The sequence below is a fragment of the Neofelis nebulosa genome, chromosome 2, assembly GCF_028018385.1.
Source record: "Neofelis nebulosa isolate mNeoNeb1 chromosome 2, mNeoNeb1.pri, whole genome shotgun sequence".
Taxonomy (NCBI): domain Eukaryota; kingdom Metazoa; phylum Chordata; class Mammalia; order Carnivora; family Felidae; genus Neofelis; species Neofelis nebulosa.
This window is the reverse complement of record NC_080783.1, coordinates 69,534,464-69,555,834: the sequence shown is the minus strand read 5'-3', so window position 1 is coordinate 69,555,834 and position 21,371 is coordinate 69,534,464. Positions and strand designations below refer to the sequence as shown.

At 36.0% G+C, this 21,371-nt stretch overlaps 1 long non-coding RNA gene across 2 annotated transcripts in view; it reads left to right on the top strand.

Annotated features, from left to right (window-relative positions):
• Window positions 1-4,163: 4,163 nt before the first annotated feature.
• LOC131503627 (uncharacterized) overlaps window positions 4,164-21,371 on the top strand; it is a 32,634-nt gene continuing 15,426 nt past the window's right edge. The window contains exons 1-3 of one of the 2 annotated variants that reach the window (XR_009257497.1): window positions 4,164-4,334; window positions 7,434-7,546; window positions 13,317-13,381. This is a non-coding gene — a long non-coding RNA (uncharacterized LOC131503627). Of the gene's footprint in view, window positions 4,335-7,433; window positions 7,547-13,316; window positions 13,382-21,371 lie in introns of those variants that run through there. The other variant, XR_009257496.1, reaches the window with a different exon arrangement.

Genomic DNA, 21,371 nt, shown 5'->3' with positions numbered 1-21,371 from the left:
GGTACGTTCTAAAACTCATCAAATTTATTTTCCAAATAGTTAAAATGATAGAACAGATTTGAGCCAAAGAGAAAAATACTATTTTAGAGCCTTGAAAGTGGTTTGACACATCCTTGTTAAAATAAATTTAGCATATGGACAACGAATAATGTTTCTTCTTTTGATGTAACAAAAACATGAAAATTTTTTTTTATCTGTATTATAATCACTACTATCCCATTTAAGCAAACAACTAATCAAGACAATACATACTTCAGACACTCAGAGAAAGAAGATCACCTTTGCTTATTTCCACTATGATCTAACATCCTTTCTAACTAGCTTCTCCAAAGCACTTCACAATAACTATCTATTTCTGCTATTTCCTACTGGAGCCTTTGTTCATAATGTTGTTTGGATTCCACAGATTTAAAAAAAAAAACAATGGCACTTTTGGCTTATTATCTGCCAACAAACATGCCTGTCAAACAACTAGGCAAACCAGTGACATTCTCCTCTGACATGCTTAGATTCAAATTGTTTGATATGGTTTATAACAAAGCCACTAAATATTCAATGTTGGATTACATTTGTAAATGGCCTATTAAAGTGACAAGAACATTCAATAAATAAAACCAATGAATTAGTAATATCCAATCTTCCAGTTCCTTTTCAAGTAATTCAAAGTATTTACTTTGTCTAGTATTACTTACATGCTAACAACTTCCTTTTATTCCATCCTTTGTTACAGACTAAGTATCCAGACACCTAGAGCAAGAGGACTGCATCAGGATTGTTCTGCACTTGAAGTCCATCAGCCCTCTCAAGGCAATGAGGCCACAAAAGTGGCCCATACCGTATGAAGCTTCTGGGAGGGAACTAAAGTGGCAGCGATGTGTCCTGAGCCCACAGTAATGCAGTTGATTGGTTGCCATTGCTACTTTAGCCTATCTTTCTAGGCCTTGTCCTCCGATGGGCCAATGTAGCCACCGGGATGCATAGATATCCTGCTAACAAGTGTTCGAGTATCTAACTCAGTCATAATTAAACCCTTAATGGCAATCATGAAAATCTCCTTTCACTGGTTAGGTAATTGCAGACACAGAGAATCAAAGCTTAACTATAATTGTAGGCCTTGTTGCCAGCTGAATATTGAAATGTGTTAGTATCGTGATTACTTAATGTCCCAACGTGGCTTGTGGCCAATGCTTAAAGCACACTCTAGAAAACTATAACAAAAAGCATAAACAAAGCTTAATTCTCTAATAGCATCTTAATTCTGCTTACACTGAGCATATGTAAGCTTTGATATTCTGAACTTAAGCCATGGTACAGGGTAGATGCCTACAGAAACTAAGTTTGAACTAGAAATGATGTTATAAAGATTGCCCATCTGGAAATAAAATTGTCTGATTATATATATCCTGGCTTTTGCCTTTGGCAAATAATTTTCATCGTAGTTCATTCTGTTACCTGTTAAAGACTCTATCACTCCATGATTTCCACTTAAGAAAACATCCCAAAACTCAGTAACTTGAAACAGCCATCATTTATTCTTGTACGTGTATCTGCCATTTGGTTAGGATTTGGATGATCCTGGCTACGCTCAGCTGGGCCGAGATAACCTTGGTTCCAAGATGGAACGTGGGTCAAATTCTTCTCGTCCTTCTTGGAGTGGTGCGTTTCCTGGGGCATGTTTTTCTCACAGGAAATGCAAGAAGGACTATGGTAACCGCACCAACCATGCACATTTCAAGTCTTTGCTTCCTTCACATCTACTAAAATCCATTGGCCAAAGTCATTCATAGGGCTGTACCTAATGTCAAGGCATGAAGAAATATATTTTATCTCTAGCTGCAGGAACTACAAACTTACATGGAAATGAATATGAATTCAGGGATGTGTAAAGAATGAGAACCAACAACTGTCTACCATAAGCGCTTCCTTAGTGATTTTCAAATTGTATCTGTGTAGCTCTAGAGCTTTCTCAAACAATCCCTCTCTGTAGGCAGAGTTACACACATTCCAGAGAATATATGCTGTCATTTATTAAAATTAAGTCTCAATTTCCCACAGACTGACTATCCACTTTTCAGGTTCATTGTGGTGAAAATAACAAATGCACCCTTCTAAAAAAATTGAAAAAAATAAATGACAATAACTCAGTATCTAATGTAAGGATTCATGCATTGTACGGAACTGCAGTGTAACCAATAGTTGCCCTGTGGTGTCTGTGGCAACGTACAACTACCTCTTCCTCTGACCAAATGTATAAGCTGTTCCAAGTAATAATATCACCTCCCTCTGCCGATGCTTTACTTTGACAACAAAGTATGGCTCATGTCAAACAAAGGAGAGCTCAAGTGTTTCCAGATTCCAGGACTGTGATACTTGAACAATTAAATGTGGAAGGAATTTCTAGGAAAGTGGAGAGATGGAAGCATATCGCTGCTGCACTCCTTTTTGTTCCAGCCTAATATTAGAAGGGACTAGTGTGTTAGAAACAGGCGATAGGAACACACAACTTTTAACACATTTTTATCCTTTTGACACTCAATGTTTATCCTTTGTTGTTGTTGTTGTTAAGTTGTTTGTAGGCTCGTGATAAAGCGGCAGTGTTCTTCTTCTTCTTGGGAACACATGTAGAACACAGTCCCCCGACTCTATTCTACATGTGTTCGGTTGGTGTAATGGGGGTGATGGCTTTCTGGCCAGTAGATTGTGAGCAGAGGGGTTATGTATCACTTTTTAGACAAAGGCAATTAAAATGTGTGTACTTTCTACTCACTTTCTCTTTCCTCATTCAGCTTCTTAATGTAGAAGAAAACAAAGTTCTAGAAAATGGTTGAGCCACATAAGAAGAAAAACCTATTTCTGTGAAGTAGAGCTCCATTGCCGACCATACAAGACTTGGATGTCTGAAAAATAAATCTTTATTGATTTTAGATACCAAGAATTTGGAGTTGTTCATTCTAGCCATTAACAGATGCTGACCAAAAGATAAAATGATGCTGAGAAAGGGATGTTAATGTAAAAATATCCCAAAATATTCAGCAGGAGGCTAAGTGGGCCTTGTGTAATGAAGAACCAATCAATATTGGAGGCCAGTAGGCTGGAGGCTTTTCATAATCTTTGGCAAAATGTTTAGTAAAAATGCTGGCATGATACTTTGAAAGGCAGATCTTGTGCCATTGAGCAGGCAGCTTTAGAAAAGGTGGAAAGAAGTGTTGCATGAGCATATGTTAGAGGACTATTGGTGACTTTGGCAAGTTATTAAATGAAGTAGATGAGCTGGTTAACAAAAATAAATGAAACTGAACTAAGAAGATCAGAAGTTCTGGAACCCGCTTCTAGACATTAAATAGTAAGAGATGGTATGGAAAAAGATTGAGGGATGGGGCCTTAAGGATAAGTATCACTAAGGCAAGTGGCAAAGGTGAGAGTTTTGTTCTAGATGGCCTCAAGTTAGCACCATTAATTTGAGGCAGAGAAGCAGGGTGGGGGGGGGGGGAAGAAGCAAGAAATAAATCAAGCTTAAGAATTGTCTAGGTTACTGGCACATGGATTTTATTAAGGGTAGATATGTCTTATGCCTGTGATGTTTTTGCCAGTCTTTCAAAATATCATGAGCCCAGGCTTAACAAACACTTTCTTTGTTCAAGCTGTAAGCAAAGTTTGGGTCCTCGAGTTTACTTCATTAGAAGCAGTCTGCAATATATGCGTGGCCTCCAAGGAGGAAACAATCCCCAATGTCTACCTCAGATATGGTATAGAGAATAATTGACAAAAACAATGGGCAAATGAGTCCCTTCCAGAGAGCATCACTAGTGTCCAACTAAAGCAATTTTCTCAAATGCCTGGACAGATGACATTCAGTATGTCTGCCTATTGATTATGAGAAGATCAGGAAATGTGTCTATTTATTTTATAGTTCCCTGTGCAATAAAGAGCCATAACTAGACGGACAGTGTACTATCCATTATTTGGATAGCATAGGCTTACACTGAATGCAAAGATTGGATTGAGTTCTTTCCTGGGGAGAGGTATGCGTGTGTTCTATACATGGAGAAAAAGAAATAATATTTCATGATAAAAATCACTAACTGTGGTAGATGTTGCTAATTTTCACATGAAATAGATCCTCTTCTTCTTGGCATATCACTAGACTCTCTTTTCCTGATTCCCTTGCAGTTCTTTAGAACTACGCAACTGAAGCCAAGGAAAGTAAGAAGTGAAATGTTATCCCAAGATTTAGGTGGTTAAGAGAGAATGTGCCTTCTCCCTCATCTCTTTGCTCATCCATACCACTGAATGCAGAGAAAAATGAGGCCTTAGGAGATGTTGGATTACAGGAGGTAAGGGCCCTGAATCTCTCAATAATACCATGTGGCAAATGCAGATTGAACGATGACATGAGAGAACAATATATTTTAATTGTATTAAGACACTGAGAGTCTGGTTTCTAGTGTTAGGGTGGCTTGCCCCTCCTGCTTTAGTGCTTATAATCCATTATTTTTTATATTTTAGGTTGATATATTTAAAACTATGAATGTGTTTCAAATGTTGGATTTCATTTTAACCAAGCTGTGTTGCATTAAATCCATTTTGTAGCTTACTACTGGTTATGTTTATTTTACAACGTTATTTCTTCTTCTTCTTCTTCTTCTTCTTCTTCTTCTTCTTCTTCTTCTTCTTCTTCTTCTTTTGGTTATTTATGGCTTCCTTCCCATCAAGTTAATTTCTGTATACTGGAATCCCATATGAGATATCCTGGGACCAAAGGGGTTATGTTACTGAAAACCAAACTAGTCAAATCTAGGATTCTAGTTTTATATATGGTTCATGGTGCCATTCCACTTGAAATTAGGTAATCTATATTTAGAAGGCAGATATAATTTTTCATGCACAATAATTTCCATAAAATTCTGTGGAATATATTTTTAGCTAGGGAAGGAGTGCTAAAATTGAAGGGAGAGTGGTTAAACTAAGATGTTAAGTAGCCAGTGGGCAAAAATAATTATTTTTAATAACATCATTGCATTCACAATTTGGAATGGAACTCATTGACTATTCTAATGCCTTATGTGGTACAGCCTTTTTATTATTCAAATAAAAAAAACTGAGCCATAGAGCAGTAAATTAATTTGCCCAGGTTCATAAAGGTAGAAAACTGAGACCCAGACCTGGGAACCAAACCTCCTACTACCTAACCCAGTGTTCTTTCCACTATAACACACTTTTCAATCCATTAGACATTGTATATCAGAGAAACTTACCAATTTTGACTTTTGTGAGATATGTTTATTAAAATAAAATATAATTTTCTTCCAAAATTAATATATATATATTTAATGAAAATCCAATAAAAATCCCAAAGAGATTATTTTAGAATCTGATCTATTTTATTAGAAAGATTAAATAGACATCAATATTTAGGAAATGGTAAAAAAAAAAAAAAGACTGATAACAGGGTATCTGCCATACAAGATTTTAAACTTGACTATAAAATTACACAATTGAAACTGTGTGGTGGTATTATTAAGATAAACATCAGCTAAATAAGATAGTATAACATAACCTAGACACAGATTCTACAAAGAAGTCCATATATTGCAAGAACTGGCAGTATAAATAGGATGAAATAAACAGTCTGTGACTATCTTCTGCTTTTCGTAAGCAAGTCCAGCCAAGCCCTAGATGCTCCTTTTCTAGGTGATAGACTTAAATGAGGGAGGAGCAAACAACCTCTACAAAATCTTGCATTCAAATCTCTTTGTGTAGAAGTGCAAGTTATTCTCTTTGATTCTCTTAGAGGCTAGAGGAAACTGATTGCACTCTACCGAGAAGTTCGGAATTTTCGTGAAATGTTACAACAGATTCCCCTTTTTGCGGTGACAGAGGTTCACATAAGAAGATCGGAATACTCCTCCCTCCAAAACATTGCTAAGGAATAAAGGAACAATAAAACCTGCTTACTAGTCTTTAAGTGGGGGTTCAAAATATTCTCTCACAAGTACAATAGCCTAGAGAGAGAATTCATCCTTAATTTGCATAAGTCCTAAGACAAAGAAGTAGATATACTAAGCTTATAAGGAAATGAAGAAATCACTGTAGAAATATCAATAGTTTTTAGAATATGATCACCAATCTTCTATTTACGAAAATGACATAAAAAGCAAACAATATAAAAAATACCAATATTTTTATTTAATATGCAAAGTAAATGGTTAATATGAAAAAAGTTCATATAAAATCAACTAGAAAATATACATAGGCCAATAGGCGAGTAAAAAGGATGTGAAGGAGAAATTTACAAATGAATAAATATAAAGGTTATGTTACAGTAGAGAATGCACATGTTTTCAAGATTTTAACAAAATATATGAAATATGTATTGCAAGTTTTTAAAAGGTTGAAACACCTGACTATTAATTTGTTTTGGAATCTATCCCAAAGTAAAAATGCCTTAAAGAAAAAAAGATGTGCATAAAGAAAGAAAGAAAAAGAAAAAAGATATACACACATCATATTCTATCAGTAAAATTGAAATTTTAAATTAATTCAGACAGAAATCAGCCTGAATTAACCTGTATAGGAGAAATATTAAATAAATTTCAATGAAATATTATGTAATTAATAACATGGGAATTGGAAAAAGTTTTGAATAATCTTTATTTGTTTCAATTATATGGAATATATGGGAATATTGACAAAATATAGCACAGGTAAAAGCTGGAAAAATCATGTATTAGTATCTGAATTCTATAAAAGGATACATACATCTAGGAAAATATATCTGCCAACTATAACAAAGTCAGTATTGCTAAACACTGTAATTATGAGTGGGTGGTAATTTCTTTTCTCTGTTTCTCCAAATTTTCAAAATATATACTGATTACTTTCAAATTCTGAACACTTTAATATCCTTGCCTTCCCCCATACAAGTCTATGCATAAATACTATCAGAGTTGAAAGCTACTTGACTAAATAAAGATAGCATGGAACTATATTCTACTGGCCATCTATTTTCAGAGTTATTAAGGAGATATCATAAAATTTATGAGTGATTTTCTACTTTTATGTCCTTAAATAATCTTTTTTAGATTAAACCAATTATTTGATTTTATATTTAAAATCCTTTTCTCTTTCTTTTCTTCTCCCATTAAACTAGCAGAACTCCTATTAAGATAGTGTTAATTGCCATCTTTTACATCTCACTGAAATAAAAAATTTGAATGTTTCACTTTGTGTGTCAAACTATGTATCTCAGAATACCCGGTGTTTTATTACCCCGTGGCAAAGCAGTACCAAAATTCAGTTAGAGTCGTACAGGAGATATGAAACATGTGTTTATCCAATCCCTGTTGATCTCTTCAATCTTTATCACATTGTTTCAAAGATGTTAAGATAACTGTATTTACCCATTATACTTATTGCTCTTCCAATTTCCTCAGGTTAGAGAGCTGATATGCAAAATCTCTAAATTGCACTGGCAACCCTCCAAGGAAATCTACTACAGACAACCAAAAGCTGGATGAGAAGAAACAGAAAGAAATTTTTCAAATAGGTATTTACAGAACTTTTAATAGCCAACATACCTTCGGTATTATTCCTAAGACCTCTTGCATGACATTGGGAGCAGTAAGAATTTCGAAGTCTAGAATAATTCACAGCTCAGTACAATCTCAAGGGCAGCTATCCTTTGTAAGATGTAATGTGGTTTTTACATACGTAAATTAAAGTTTTAAAAACTGTGTACCATAGAAAAAATAATTTGGTGAGATATGATCTGTTGCTTTGATGCAATGAGAAGGTGTTTTCTTTTGCTAGGTTAAACAAGAGTAGTAGTTGTTGCTAATTCCAAGAGTTTACAGAAATTTTAATAAGCTAATGCACATCCTAAACCTTTCTCAGACTTAACACATCACCCTCATCCTAAATTCTAATTAAAAAAAAAAAATGCCCCCATGTGTGTCCCCCTGGAAACGGTTAGGAAATACTTATCCTTGGCAATTCTTTTACTACCACTTTTAATGTAAAGAATCTTTTTTTTTTTTTTTTTTTTTTTTTCCAAATTTACAACTTTTTTCAACAGTATGACTGCAAGTGATCTAGCCTGGACGACATCTACTCCCTCCACCAAAAATGATCAAAAGTATATATGGTGCGAGTTTTTCTATCTCCTAAGAGTCCTATACATTCTGGCTCTGGTTTCCTGAGACGAGAAATGGGGAAATGCCCACAAGCAAAGTGAGGCCTAACTTAAGTCACAGAGATGGAAATAACTTTCAGCATATACCCACAAGGACACAGCCAGCCACCATGAAGAAGTGGATGATTGTTTAGAGTAAAAACAGTTCTAGAGAACCGAGTTGTGCCCTCAGCACACGTCACCTCCTCCTCTCTGCTTTAGTGTTCCACATGACGCCAACTCAGTCACTCTCTGCATCTACAGCTCCTGCTGTCACTTGCAAGCTGGTCCTCATTATTCTCTTCTCTACTGAGGCGTTTTCTTAACCCTGAGTCCTACATCCCCATAGTTTCTGCTTACTGCTTCCTTTCTGTGTATCTCTCAGCAACTTTAACCACCCTATTGTCTTCAGCCTTTCTTTGAATGTCCCATTCAAACTTCACAAAGGACATGAAAATCTGATTGGGTCTGTCAGTCTCATCCATTTTAAGGCAGCTGAGTTGGCGAAAGTGCTCTCGCCAGGAAAATGTACACTCTGCTGGCCAGACGCCATGTGGGTGCCTTTGTGTCTAGCACGCACTCTGGGACCAATTGTATATGGTAAGAGTGGTGATGTCCCCCACATCAGGAGCCCCTCTGAGGGAATTTGGGAACAACAGACACCTTGGAATCTCCAAGGAAAACCACGAAACTGACAGATGGCTTAGGATGCCCCTTTTTAGTATTATTTATGTCCTCTTTTGTACTGTGTTTAGTACATCCCTTAAACGTTTATGTTGTTCTGTGTATATCCTCATGAGGAATTAAAAAGAAAAGTTCCCGCTTAAATGTGTATAGAGTATTGGTAAATGCCTAAGAGGAGAATGAGCACAGTAGATGAAATCCTCATTGAAGCCTTAGTAAAAAATGTGCAACTAATTTGAGACACCTCCTGTAAAAGAAATTAAAGGTGTTTCTGAGGAAGATCCAGCTTAGTGAACAAACGTGAGCCATGAAATTGGATGATCAACCAGTTGCTTGAAATAATGCATTGATTAGGTACTCTTATTAATAAGGCAGGAGGTCTCATACCTCCAGTAGTATTTTTGCTGCTACGAATTGGAGATGTGGAAAGCAACGTCTGGGACTGAGGAAGATCATTTCTTTCCTTAATCCTTACAGAAGAGTAGACCAGAGATGTTGAGGCTGAGAAGATACATTACCCTCCAACGCAGGACGTCAATAAGGCGTATGCACTGAAATGGGTTGGAAACCATCTAAGGCCAAGAAAATGACAAGCAGGGAATGTTAAGAGCCTTGTGCTCTGTCATCAATAGTTTGAATGCTCGAGAGAGGTCAAGACCCATAAGATTAGCCCCTTCTTCTGTCACACAAAAATTGAAAGGCTGGTTTAAACTGTGCTTTTATAATAGCACTATAAAGTAAGGTCATTCTTCCATGTATGCCAATAAGAACATTCGCATCTGCAGCAATTTGTGCTATGGTAAGCCATAAAAGCAAAAGAGCACTTGGCCATATATATTCTGAGAGAACCCGAGTGCCTGGAATCAATGAAACAGGAAAGTCACCGAGTGAGCAAGAACGCATCTTGAAAAAGTGGCCGTGGCACGGGAATCGTGTTAATTGAGTTCCTTCTCAGGCTCAATTTGTACCACTGGTGGCAACATTTCCTCTGAGGGGGCCGGTGATCGATAACGTGACTGACAATGGTAAAGTAAAAGGAAGGAAGGCTTCTCTTCCAAGGGCAGTACAGGTGTGTCCATGGTGTTGGTGTTTACAGAGCCCATTTCTCTTACGCCAGCCAATCCCACACAGCCTCTGTCCTGAACGTCTGGGCACTATACACACCCTGAAGTGAACTTAAAAAGGTAAAGATTCACACCAGTCTACCATCTTCACCCACCGAGATCAAATCAATATTCATGGAAAACGAAAAGCGAACGTTAATGCAACTCTAAGCAATCATAGTTCCAAATGCAATCACCTTGGTTTCTAAATTTGGCAATTTACTTACACGTCAGCCAATGGAGGAATGGACTTGAATATTTCTCAAAACATTTAATACTTCTCAATATCAGGCTTATTTGGTGTTATTCTGTATTTGTGACATACCTGACAGACTGTTCAGTGCCTAAATTAACTAACATGTGTTCAGTTTCTCTTACACATAAACCTAGGATGAAAGACACAAAATATTCTTTCGAGGGCTGAGAAGGAGTTTTCCACAAATTTATGTAAGACATAAAAAGTCTTTGATAAGATCTTTAACTTAAGACAACTTATCTGAAATGGCTTCCACGTGAGGAATATATGAGAAACGTTAGAAGCCTAACAAGTTATTCTCATTACATTTGCTCATATGGGAGTCATAGTAGAGTGAAGTTTATAAAGGAAGCAAAAAGGTGACATTTTCAAATTGTTTTCCAGATGACTCTTTATAAAGTGAGTTGGCAGCTTTAGCATAATTTGAGCTCAACAGGTATGAAGAGCACAAAACAATCTCAAACAAGCAGCATTGTTCCCTGGGATAACAGTCTTTTAACAAAGTAAAAGCGGTTCTGAATGAATTGTAAAGAAAAAAAAAAAAATCTGTCCAGTGATCAGAACACAGAGGGTTGTGGTTCACTGGCTCTGTCTCAAAGGACCCAGGAAACTGGGAGGGGCAACCACTTTCCACACTCCACAGGCCACATGGAAGCTTGGCGGATGAAGAAAAAATCCCTAGGGCTGGTGACTGGTCAATTACGAATTGTAATTCAACTGTCCCTACAGTTGCCAGAGAAACCAACTTGGGAACTGTGGTACCTTTTGAGACACGACTAAAGAATGGCCATGGCTGGTTAGAATACAGTACTAACAACAGTGTTTGATCCATGTGCTGAACAGTACAATACGGGCAATTCCTTGCACTTACCAACTGCCTTATTAGTAAAAAAGGGAGCAAAAACATGTGGCTATATCAACATGCCATGGTTCCCTCGTCCACAACTGACAGCATCTGGTGTTAAACTGAAAAACTGATACTTCAGAGACATGAATCTGCCACATTTCAAGGATATGACATCAGTGAGAACAAAAATGTGAAAACAAAAAACAATTCCATAGAGCAGGTAAACACCTTGACAAATATGAAGACTTTCAATCATGTCAAACTGTTTTGAAAATGCCCACTTTGCCATCCCTCTCCAGATACTTAACGCTTCCTAACACCAGAATAGAATAAATACAGGAGAGAAATCAATACTCTGCACGTCTAAACTGTTCAAGCCTGCCAGTGCAATCAAACTTTCTTCTTTTTCTCTGCAAAGAGCTCAGAGGTAGTTTCTCAGTTCAAGGATGAAACATTCTCACTGCTCCTTCTCTAAATATAAATATAGATAACAGAGACATTAATTTCCTGAGAATTTAGCTGAAGAATTGTTTTTAGTTGTGTTCTCAGCAGCAGTTTTCTCTGGCTAGATTGAATGATTCTTTTACAAATGACCTTGTCAGGAAAGCTCCTAATAATTGCTAACTTTTTAATACTTTGTAATTGGTAGAAAAGGCTTTTCTCCTGATTTAGTGAGAAATAACTTAATGTTCCTTTTTAAAAAGGGATTATTTTCCTTGAACTTTAATATGGAAGCTGTTAAATTAGCAGCCCTGGAGGCTGGAAACTTCCATTGAGCCACAAAACCCGTAGAGCAGGAAGCTTTCGTACAAGCCTTGGAAATGGCAATGAAGAGCCTGTAATCTCCATCCCCAACTGATGTAGGCAGGAGGGTTTTGACAGATCCAGTTGGGGCAATAATTTGAAGTTTGGAAAGGAAACATACCTGTCCAGAATAAGGGCCATCCACTAATGTATTTCCAAGAGACTGTCTAATTATCGTCGGGTACCAAGTAATCTTCTGAATAGACTGGGGCCCTCCTCCTCCAACCTGCTTCCCGAGTCACTGATGTTTCCACATTCCTTGCCTTTCCCGCACTTTAGACAGATTTCATTAAAATCAAGCTGGGTTCTTTTTCTCTCTTTGATGATCAGTGCTTCTTAGCATAATATTCAGGGCCTTTGTCCTCAGACACCCTTGCAGGACCATTCCCTCCCAGAACTCTCATGAATTCCATGGCTGGCTCCAGAAGGCTGGAACTTCTGAAGACAGTCTTCATGGTTGGATGGCCTGAAACTGTTAGTCTTTTTGAAAAGAAATTTCTTAATATTTATGGATTTCTAACAATGTGATATGTGCCAAAAAGTAGGCTAGGGATATCAGCAATTTGGTTTTTGATGGGGAAATAAACCCCAGAATTCAATGTATAAAGACTCAGATTATCAGTTTTTGGTATCAAAAATTGAGAAAATTTTTCTTTGGCTGATTTACAACACGTGGGCACTTTTTTTTCCCTGAATATTTATTATTCTGAAGAAATGGATCATGAAATCATATTTTTAGCAAACTTATTAATGTAAGAGGAAAACAACTTTTTATATTATCAGCTATATTAAATAACTCCTTGATTCTGTTTCTGGGGTTATACATGACATATGCAATTTTGAGGTCATAAGACATAATATATATTCTACCATTCTTGAAAAAAAATACTATGTGCCTTCCTATTGCCTTCATTGAGTTAAAGGTTTGGATGTTTTAATTTTCCTTTAAAATATTCTCCACTAAAAACTATTTCTCCTGTAAATAAAGAATACGAAGATTTGTTATTTATTTAAATATTTTTAATGAGTGACTCTATTTAATCAGATTTCTCTAAGAAAATGAAATACAATTGAGGAAAATATGTTGAATTGATTTATTCTGTTGCTCACCTATATCCACATGATATTTTCCAATTTCCATACCAAGATACCAGAAGGCGGGTGTTATTCTTATTTAATTATTTATAATTATACATATTCTTTGAATACGTAGTCTTCCCCCTCTCTCCCTACCTGTGGTAAAGTCTTGTATGCATATTGCAGGGAGAGTGATGGTGATAATAATTATAAGTAGGACCTAGACAGAACATTTGGTGTAATGAATATTGAAAGGGTTCACACATATTAAGATCTAGGATGGTTATTCTTTCCTTAGTTTGAAAATTACTTTAAAAGCAAAAGCAAAACAAAACAAAACAAAAGCTTTCCCTTTTTTCCTCTATTTTTTTTCAGGTTTATATTGTATATTTAGAATCCCAAATCAAATTTCTTAGGAAAAGAACTTAAGATACACCCTGGTAAGTAGTGAGAAGTGGCTGGAGAAGCAGAAAGAACCTAGTATACTGGGTTAAGGGGTTTCTGTTACATCTCATTAGCCATCATGAAATATTGGGCAAAACCCCTGCATATTCACATTTTCACTTTAGAAATATGATTCTTGAGTCAATTTGGAAGGATGATTAGAATGAGAGATAACAGGAAGTAGAAGTTTTTCTACCACAGAAGATAATAATCTATATCATACACTGTAGACTATACTAATTATAGACTAAGCAGGAGATGGTGAAGGTTAGGTATAGAGAGAGAGCATTGAGATATTTGAGAAGAGTCACCAGACTTGATGACCCAACAGATGTGGGGTGGGAATGAAAGGATGACCAAAGCTAATCTCAGCTAATCTCAGGTTTTGACTTGAGTGATTGGACGGAGGAACATGCTATGCAGTAAGATGAGGAAACTGGAAAGAGGAGTAGACTCATTTGGGGAAGACAACATCACTATATGGAGGTTTCAGTTGTGAGGTACCAGGTAGGATATCCCGATGAAAGCCAATAAAAGCTATTGAGTGAAGCCTTCCTTCCCTCCTCATTTGAAAATGTACACATTATTAGGAAGTGCTTCACTGAAATGTTTTGCCATGAGAGTTCGATATTCCTCCAGCTTTGTATTGGCAGAGTAAGAACTCAACAAGTGTACATTAAATTGAGAAAATAAATGAATGCGTGAAGGAATGAATATTCTCACTTTGTCATCTCCCACACTAACTGTAATTATTTCCTCATGTTCATATCTCCCAATAGCTGTGAATTTCTAGAGATGACATCCTTATAAGCTCCAAAATTTAGCAAGTGACCAGAAGATAGAGAACATTCAATTAGTGCTTATTTGTTGACAGTATGAATTAATTCGTGAATTACTGAAGGAGTTAATCAGCCAGCTTGTCTCAGAGTTTACTATTTGTAAGGGGGAGTAGTAGACAAAACCATTTAGGGAAGACATTATCTCTTTCCAATCACTGGTGTACTTGACTAGTTTGGTGAAGCTGGCATAACAAAGAATTACCGACTGGATGACTTAAATCAACAGAAATTATTCTCTCAGGATTATGGAAGCTAGAAGTCTGAGATTAAGGTATTGGTAGGGTTGTTTTCTTCTGAGGCCTCTCTTCTTTGCTTACAGATGGCTGTCTCCTTCCTGGGTGTTCACATGGTCTTCCCTTTGTATGTGATTGTGTCCAAATATCCTCTGTTTCTAAGGACACCAGTCATTGAATTAAAGTCCATCCTAACAACTCATTTTAATTTAACTACTTTGTTAAGACCCTATCTCCAAATACAGTCACATTCTGAGGTGGTAAGGGTTAATACTTAAACATAAAGATACAATTCACTCCCTAACAGATACCATTTGGAATTCCGGGAATCTATATGGCCTGTCTAGCAATTTAAAGACAGCTGACTCTATCAGACATTACCAAACAACCTAACTCTAACTCACCTTAATGTTTATATCCTTAAAATACCCTAGTTCCTTGGTATTCTATCAGTATATCATTCAATTGGAGAACCTAAAATAGTATATTGAGATGACTGCATGAATTTCTAAATACTTTTCTGAGTATAAGTACCTAAAGATGAGAAATGTATATTGTGAATAATGTATATTTGAATATTTTGAAGAATCATAAATATCATGTGGATAATTGGGATTTTTCAGAGTCACTACAATTATTAGACTCGTTTTCTATATTTCAGTAAGGAAATAACTCATACTTTTTAAACAATAAATATAGAGCAATTAAAAATATTTCTATGATCAGTGATCTCATTTAGTGATAAATCATGATTGAGGCAGCAAGGGTTTATTCTGAAGAACTCATGCCATTTTTTTAATGCCATTTTTCTTTAACACTGACCTCAGGGCAGACATTTCTAGTTAAGTGCAAGTGTCAGATGCAGAGCTGTTGTACTGATTATAAAACAAAGGTGAGGCAAAGGAGGAAGAGGAAAAGCTCAGTGTACCGGGGGAAGGCAGGAAGCCAAAGGAGGGAGATGCCAGACTGGGTGAGCCTGCTCGTTTCACTAGTCACATCTTGCACTGTGGACAATGTTCCACTTCTCAGCAGAAGCAACCTGTGGGACTCAGGAGAGTCATGAAATTTAATCTGCAATTCCTTAAGTCCCATTTTGTCCTTAGTTGCTGATGATTCTACTTTTTCCCCCTTCAAATTAAGCAGTGTAAGCTCTTGGAACCCAGAATTTTTTTCCTATTAAAGAAATTATTCTACTGTAACATGTAAATTCCTTATATCTCTGTAATGAAGAGCTCAAACTTAATTTTTCGTTAATGTAAGATTTTTTTTTTTGCATCTAATTTGATGAATAATGTAAGCTTTGGAGACATATTCTCTTATTCTCGTTTAACCCCCTCATTGGGCCGACCTAATTTTTTTTTCCAATCCTTACCCATTTTACATAAACTACACTCCATGTAACAGCAAGATGGATCTAAAATCAGCATGGATGTCAGATAGGAGAATATCCATGTAGAGTAATTTATTCAGAGAGCCAATTTAAATGCCTCATTTAAATTTCATGGAAATGGTCTTGCTTGTCCAGCAACTGGCTGTGGAATAGGTTAGGAGGAGCTTATTTTCTGGCCCCTCATTTTCTCTATCTCTTTGCCACTGTCTAAAATCCAGCTTCTAGGACTCTATCCAAACAACACACACACACACACAAATCATTTTTAGGCTTGGGTAATTCCTTTAAGCCAATACATTTCCCTTGCAAGTTTGCAAGTTAACTGCCATTTGCTAGAGTAGATCCGGTCTAATATGCCTCAAGTCAACTTGTGTGTGGTTCAAATGGGGGTTCATATTTCTGTTCCGTGTCTACGTGCATTGTCTGTTAGGAATTCTGTCTGCTGGTTGCACAGCAACCTAACCAGCAGAAATTAGGTTGGACACCAAGGCACTGATTAGAGTTATAAAAAGCATGGATTTATTTCTGTTTATCTTAGACTTTATTTGGCTCTAAAAATCCAGTCGACTGAAGCAGAGGTTCATTTAAGTTCCTTCAGTGTGCAAATCTTATCACCAGTTTTACAGCTTAATAACTGACGATTTTCTCCTTTTGTCTTTAAATTTCCCATATTCACACATCTCTTTGAAATGGACATTTTGAAATCTTTCAAAAAGGGTGAAACATAAACCCTCTTAATGACTAACTTTATAAAGCAGAGGACAACCTTGGCTTTGCCCAACATAGATCATAGAGACCTGTGGTATGCAGAGAAGAGGTAGATAACTGGCCTTCAGCTCCTGGGAAAATGGACTCATTGGGAAGTCCCTCTGACTTCTGAGACCCAATCAAAAATGCAACTCACTGCTGAATTGGAAAACCTCAGCCAGGTCATCCTCCTGTTGTAATAAGGAAGTCTTTATATTCTGATGACCATGGTGTTAAACCTTGTTTGTACTTGGTCTTCCTTGCAACATTTTCACAGTTCATCTTATTAAATGGTTGGGCCACATTTAACTCTACACCCACTTTCTCCAGACCACAGTGTTTGATCATAGATTTATAGATCATTTAACGCGAGCAACAGCTATTTCACCAACAGTCTTGCTGTCGTTAAGCAGCAGCTACTGTCAAAGTTCAGGAACAGGCCCAGCAGGATGATGAAAAGAATCAAGACACAGTGCCTTTCCAACTGTCACAACAGCAGAGAGAAGCATCTGGTGCCCAGGACAGCCAGTAGAAAGGGCGCCAGCAATGGGGGCTCTGATTCTGCAGGCTTTTAGGAGAAGTTCCCATCTCTATCTCAATGGACAAGGCAAGGAACCCCATCAAATTCCACAAAGGACAGATTAGAAAGTTATTGTGCCAGAAATCCCCTGGAATCATCAATCTCAAAACCAGAGGAGATTTTCCTGAAAACTGAAAATAAACAAACAAAACTTATTAATGAATATAGACTGAGAGAACAAAAATTGTTCACACACAAAAAATTTATTTTAAAACATCTTTGCTTCTTGGAATCCATATTTATGGTGGAAATTAATAAACCTCTTTTATTACATATTCATGTATTATCTGGTTTGCATCATTTCTTGGTATAGCTGTGTCCTCATCTCTGACACTCTTTCCTATCATTGTGATATTGTGAGAACTAAATTAGAAAGTGTATGGAAAGTGTCTTGACTGGAGCCTAGAACCAAATAAATTTTCCATAAGTGGGAAGATTTTTGTTTTAAGCTGTTTTAATTCCAAAGAGCAAGGAATTATTTCCCATAAATTTAATTAAATGGTCCTACATTAGCAAGTACTAAACTTCTAGAAAATACAGTAATTATTCCTACCGAAGACATAGATTGGACTCCCAAAATTTGTTTATGAGTCAAATGGAATAGATTATTTCACAAAATGTTATAGGTAGTCATAAAGGCTCAAGGCCAGCCTGTAAAATCATTAGTTTTTGTAAATTTAAGCTAGTATAATCTTCCAGGGACAGAAATACATCCCTCTTAAAGATATCACATTTTTAAAATATAATTGATTGAAAGGAAACATTGTTGTTAGTATTATGTATTTTTAATTTTGGTTCTTCAGTAAAGCAAAAAGTTTAATGAAAAGCAACTCAGAAGAAAGTGAGGTCTTCTGTGAAACTTTTACATGAAATGCATTTAAGGGCTTTGGGGATATATTATTTTTATTTTGTTTTATTTTAACAATGACAAATTATTATCCTGCTTCATATATTTCTTTTGCTTTAATCTAATCCTTGTGTTTCCTCAATAACATAAATGAGTCATTTAATAAAGATAAGAGTCATATCTTGATTATAATGTGTTTTATTTAATTTCTTAATTCCAGCGTTAGCACATAGCTGTAGATGTTATATATATGTATATGTGTATATACATATATATAAAAAGTATACACATTTTATATGTTTTATATATATATGGTTATATGTAATATACACACACATATATGTGGTGATATCTAATAAACTAAATCAATAAAAGAAGCTTTTTTCCCTCTGGAAAGCAGGCAGGGACAAAAGACAATAGAGAAGGAAAGCTAATATTATATGAAAAACTAAGAAATGGAAGTGTAGAATTTATTTTATTTTAATATGAAGAAATTAAAGAAGTATTAAGAGTCAGAGTATCATATATTAGGCAACAGAGACCATAGGACCTTGACAATTTAGCAATTCTATCTTGCAACTGCAAGTAACACCATGACCACCTGACAATGACTTAAACCAGAGCTTCTTAAATTTTGATATTCTTTTTAATTGACTTTATCTTGTTAAAATGCCTATCTGATTGGATAGGTCTCAGGTGAGTCCTGAGATTCCACATTTTACAACTTCCCAGATGATGCTGATCATGACCACACTTTGAGTAGCAAGGGTTTGAGACACATTGTAGTAGCATTGTATTATTGTAATTAATATTGTATTAGCCAATATTTGACATTTATTGTTGACTAGATGAGAAATCTATAGTCATGGTTAGTGGTTAGTTCATGAGCTCAATGTTATTATCAAGAAACTGGAGAATTCTCATTCTCTGCTTTAATATTTCAACATTTATTGTCATATTAATTATTGATCTCACATGGCTGCTACAATTCCAGTCATTATGTTCTCACACAACCACATCCAAAGGCGGAAGCATGCATAAGAACTTTACAGTATAGTATCTCTCTTTTCTTACCATGTTACAAAACTTATTTCAGAAGGTTCAGAACAGGTTCCCCCTAATAGCTCATTGGCAGGAACTGGATCATATGGCCGTTTCTACCTGCAGGAGAGGGAAAGGAAGTGCTAGACTTTTTAGCTCCTGGAGTGAAGGTTGGATGAGGGAGGAGGGGGTTGAGAATGGCTATTAGGTAGCCAAGAAAACAGTCATGTATAGGAGGTTTCATTATGATTGCCTTCTGGGTGGAGTAGATCATCTTCCTTCCTGGAGTGCAGGAAAGAAAGGGAGACCACAAACTAATGGATTCTATAGATACATTTTCATTAGTCCATTCTTCATATTTCAAGAAATGTCTGAAGCATATCTGGCAGAAGGTGTCAGGTTATTTAAAATCATTTATTTTCAATTGCAATGTTTAACACAGTATAGGTTTAACTGAGGTTTGTATAAAATAAATTGGATCTTTTTGGCTTTTAGCTAATAGGTCTCCATTCCTCCAGCTCACGGCTTACACATTTGACACAGTTGTACATGTGAGTATGAGCCATCCTATAGCTTTTTATTCACAACACACATAACAAAATTTAAAATCAAAGCATGTTAAAGATGCACAATTGTTAAAGGGCACCTGGGTGGTTCAGTTGGTTAAGCTTCTTACTCTTGATCTCAGCTCAGGTCATGATCTCACAGTTCTTGAGTTGGAGTCCCATGTCTGTGCGGCTCTGCCCTGACAGTGTGGAAGCTGCTTGGGATTCTGTCTGTCTCTCTCTTTCTGCTCTTCCCCGACTTGCTCTCTCTCTCTCTCTCTCCAAATGACTAAGTAAACTTAAATTTTTTTTTTAAATGTACAATTGTTGAAATAAATAGAGCAGATGGGTAGAACAAATTACTTGCTATTCCAGGTAATTTTAACTCTTTAGGTATTTTTAAGGGAAAATATACAAAGCCCAAAATGTTTCAAATGGTTTATTCAATTTTGTATTTAATTTTGTGGTCAAAAAGTTTTTTATTAAAAAGGGGAAACTTCAAAGACAATAACTTTATACATGATTGATATATTTCAGAGAGAAGCATAAAGGAAAAAAAACACTAAATGCTCTAAGAAAAAGTGGTAAAAACTTCAACTCATAATAAAGTGTCATTTTTTTACATAAACAATTTAAAATGAATAGTTTCAGATAATAGTTTTACATATCATTGACCCAGATTATTGACCTTTAACATATGCATTTAATACTGTAAACTTCTCTTAGCCCTGGTTTCATTCATCTCACAAATTTTGTTTAGTTGTATTTATTTTTATTTGGTTAAAGATTTTTTTTTTGACATTTTTTCATTTGTGAGAGAGACAGGGAGACAGAGTGTGAGCAGGGGAGGGGAAGAGAGAGGAAGGAGACACAGAATCCAAAGCCGGTTCCAGGTTCTGAGCTGTCAGCACAGAATCCAATGTGGGGCTCGAACCAACAAACTGTGAGATCATGACCTGAGCCGAAGTTGGAGGCTTAACCGACTGAACCACCCAGGTGCCCCTGGTTAAAAATATTTTAAAATTCCTTTTCAGATTTCATCTTTGACCCATGTGTTATTTAGAAGTGTGCTATTTAATCTCTATGCATTTTTTAATTTTCCATGTATCTTTCTGTTGTTATCGATTTCTAAGTTAATTCCATTGTGGTGTGAAAGCAGACATTGTACAATTTCTTTATTTTGTTTTTTGTTTGTTTGTTTCTTTTCTTCCATGTTTTTACTTAAATTCCAGTTAACATACAGTGTAGTATTAATTTTAGGCATAGAATTTAGCGATTCATCAGTTACATACAACACCTGGTGCTCATCAAAACAAGTTCACTCTTGGGTTCTGTGTTGGGCATGGAACCTACTTAAAACACAAACAAACAAACAAACAAACAAGCAAACAAAACAAATGCACTTGTTAATCCTCATCACCTATTTAACCCCGCACCTTGTCCACCTCTCCTCTGGTAACTATCAGCTTGTTCTCTATAGTTAAGAATCTATCTCTTCGTTTTTCTTCTCTTTCATTTGTTTTGTTTCTTAAATTCCACATGTGAGTGAAATCATATGGTAGTTGTCTTTCTCTATGACTATTTCTTTTAGCATAATACTCTCTAGCTCCATCCACATCATTGTAAATGCAAATTTTCATTCTTTTTTATGGCTGAGTAATAGTCCATTGTATGTATATGTGTATATACATCTTCTTTATCCATCATCAGTCGATGGACATTTGGGCTCTTTCATAATTTGGCTATTGTTGATAATGCTGCTAT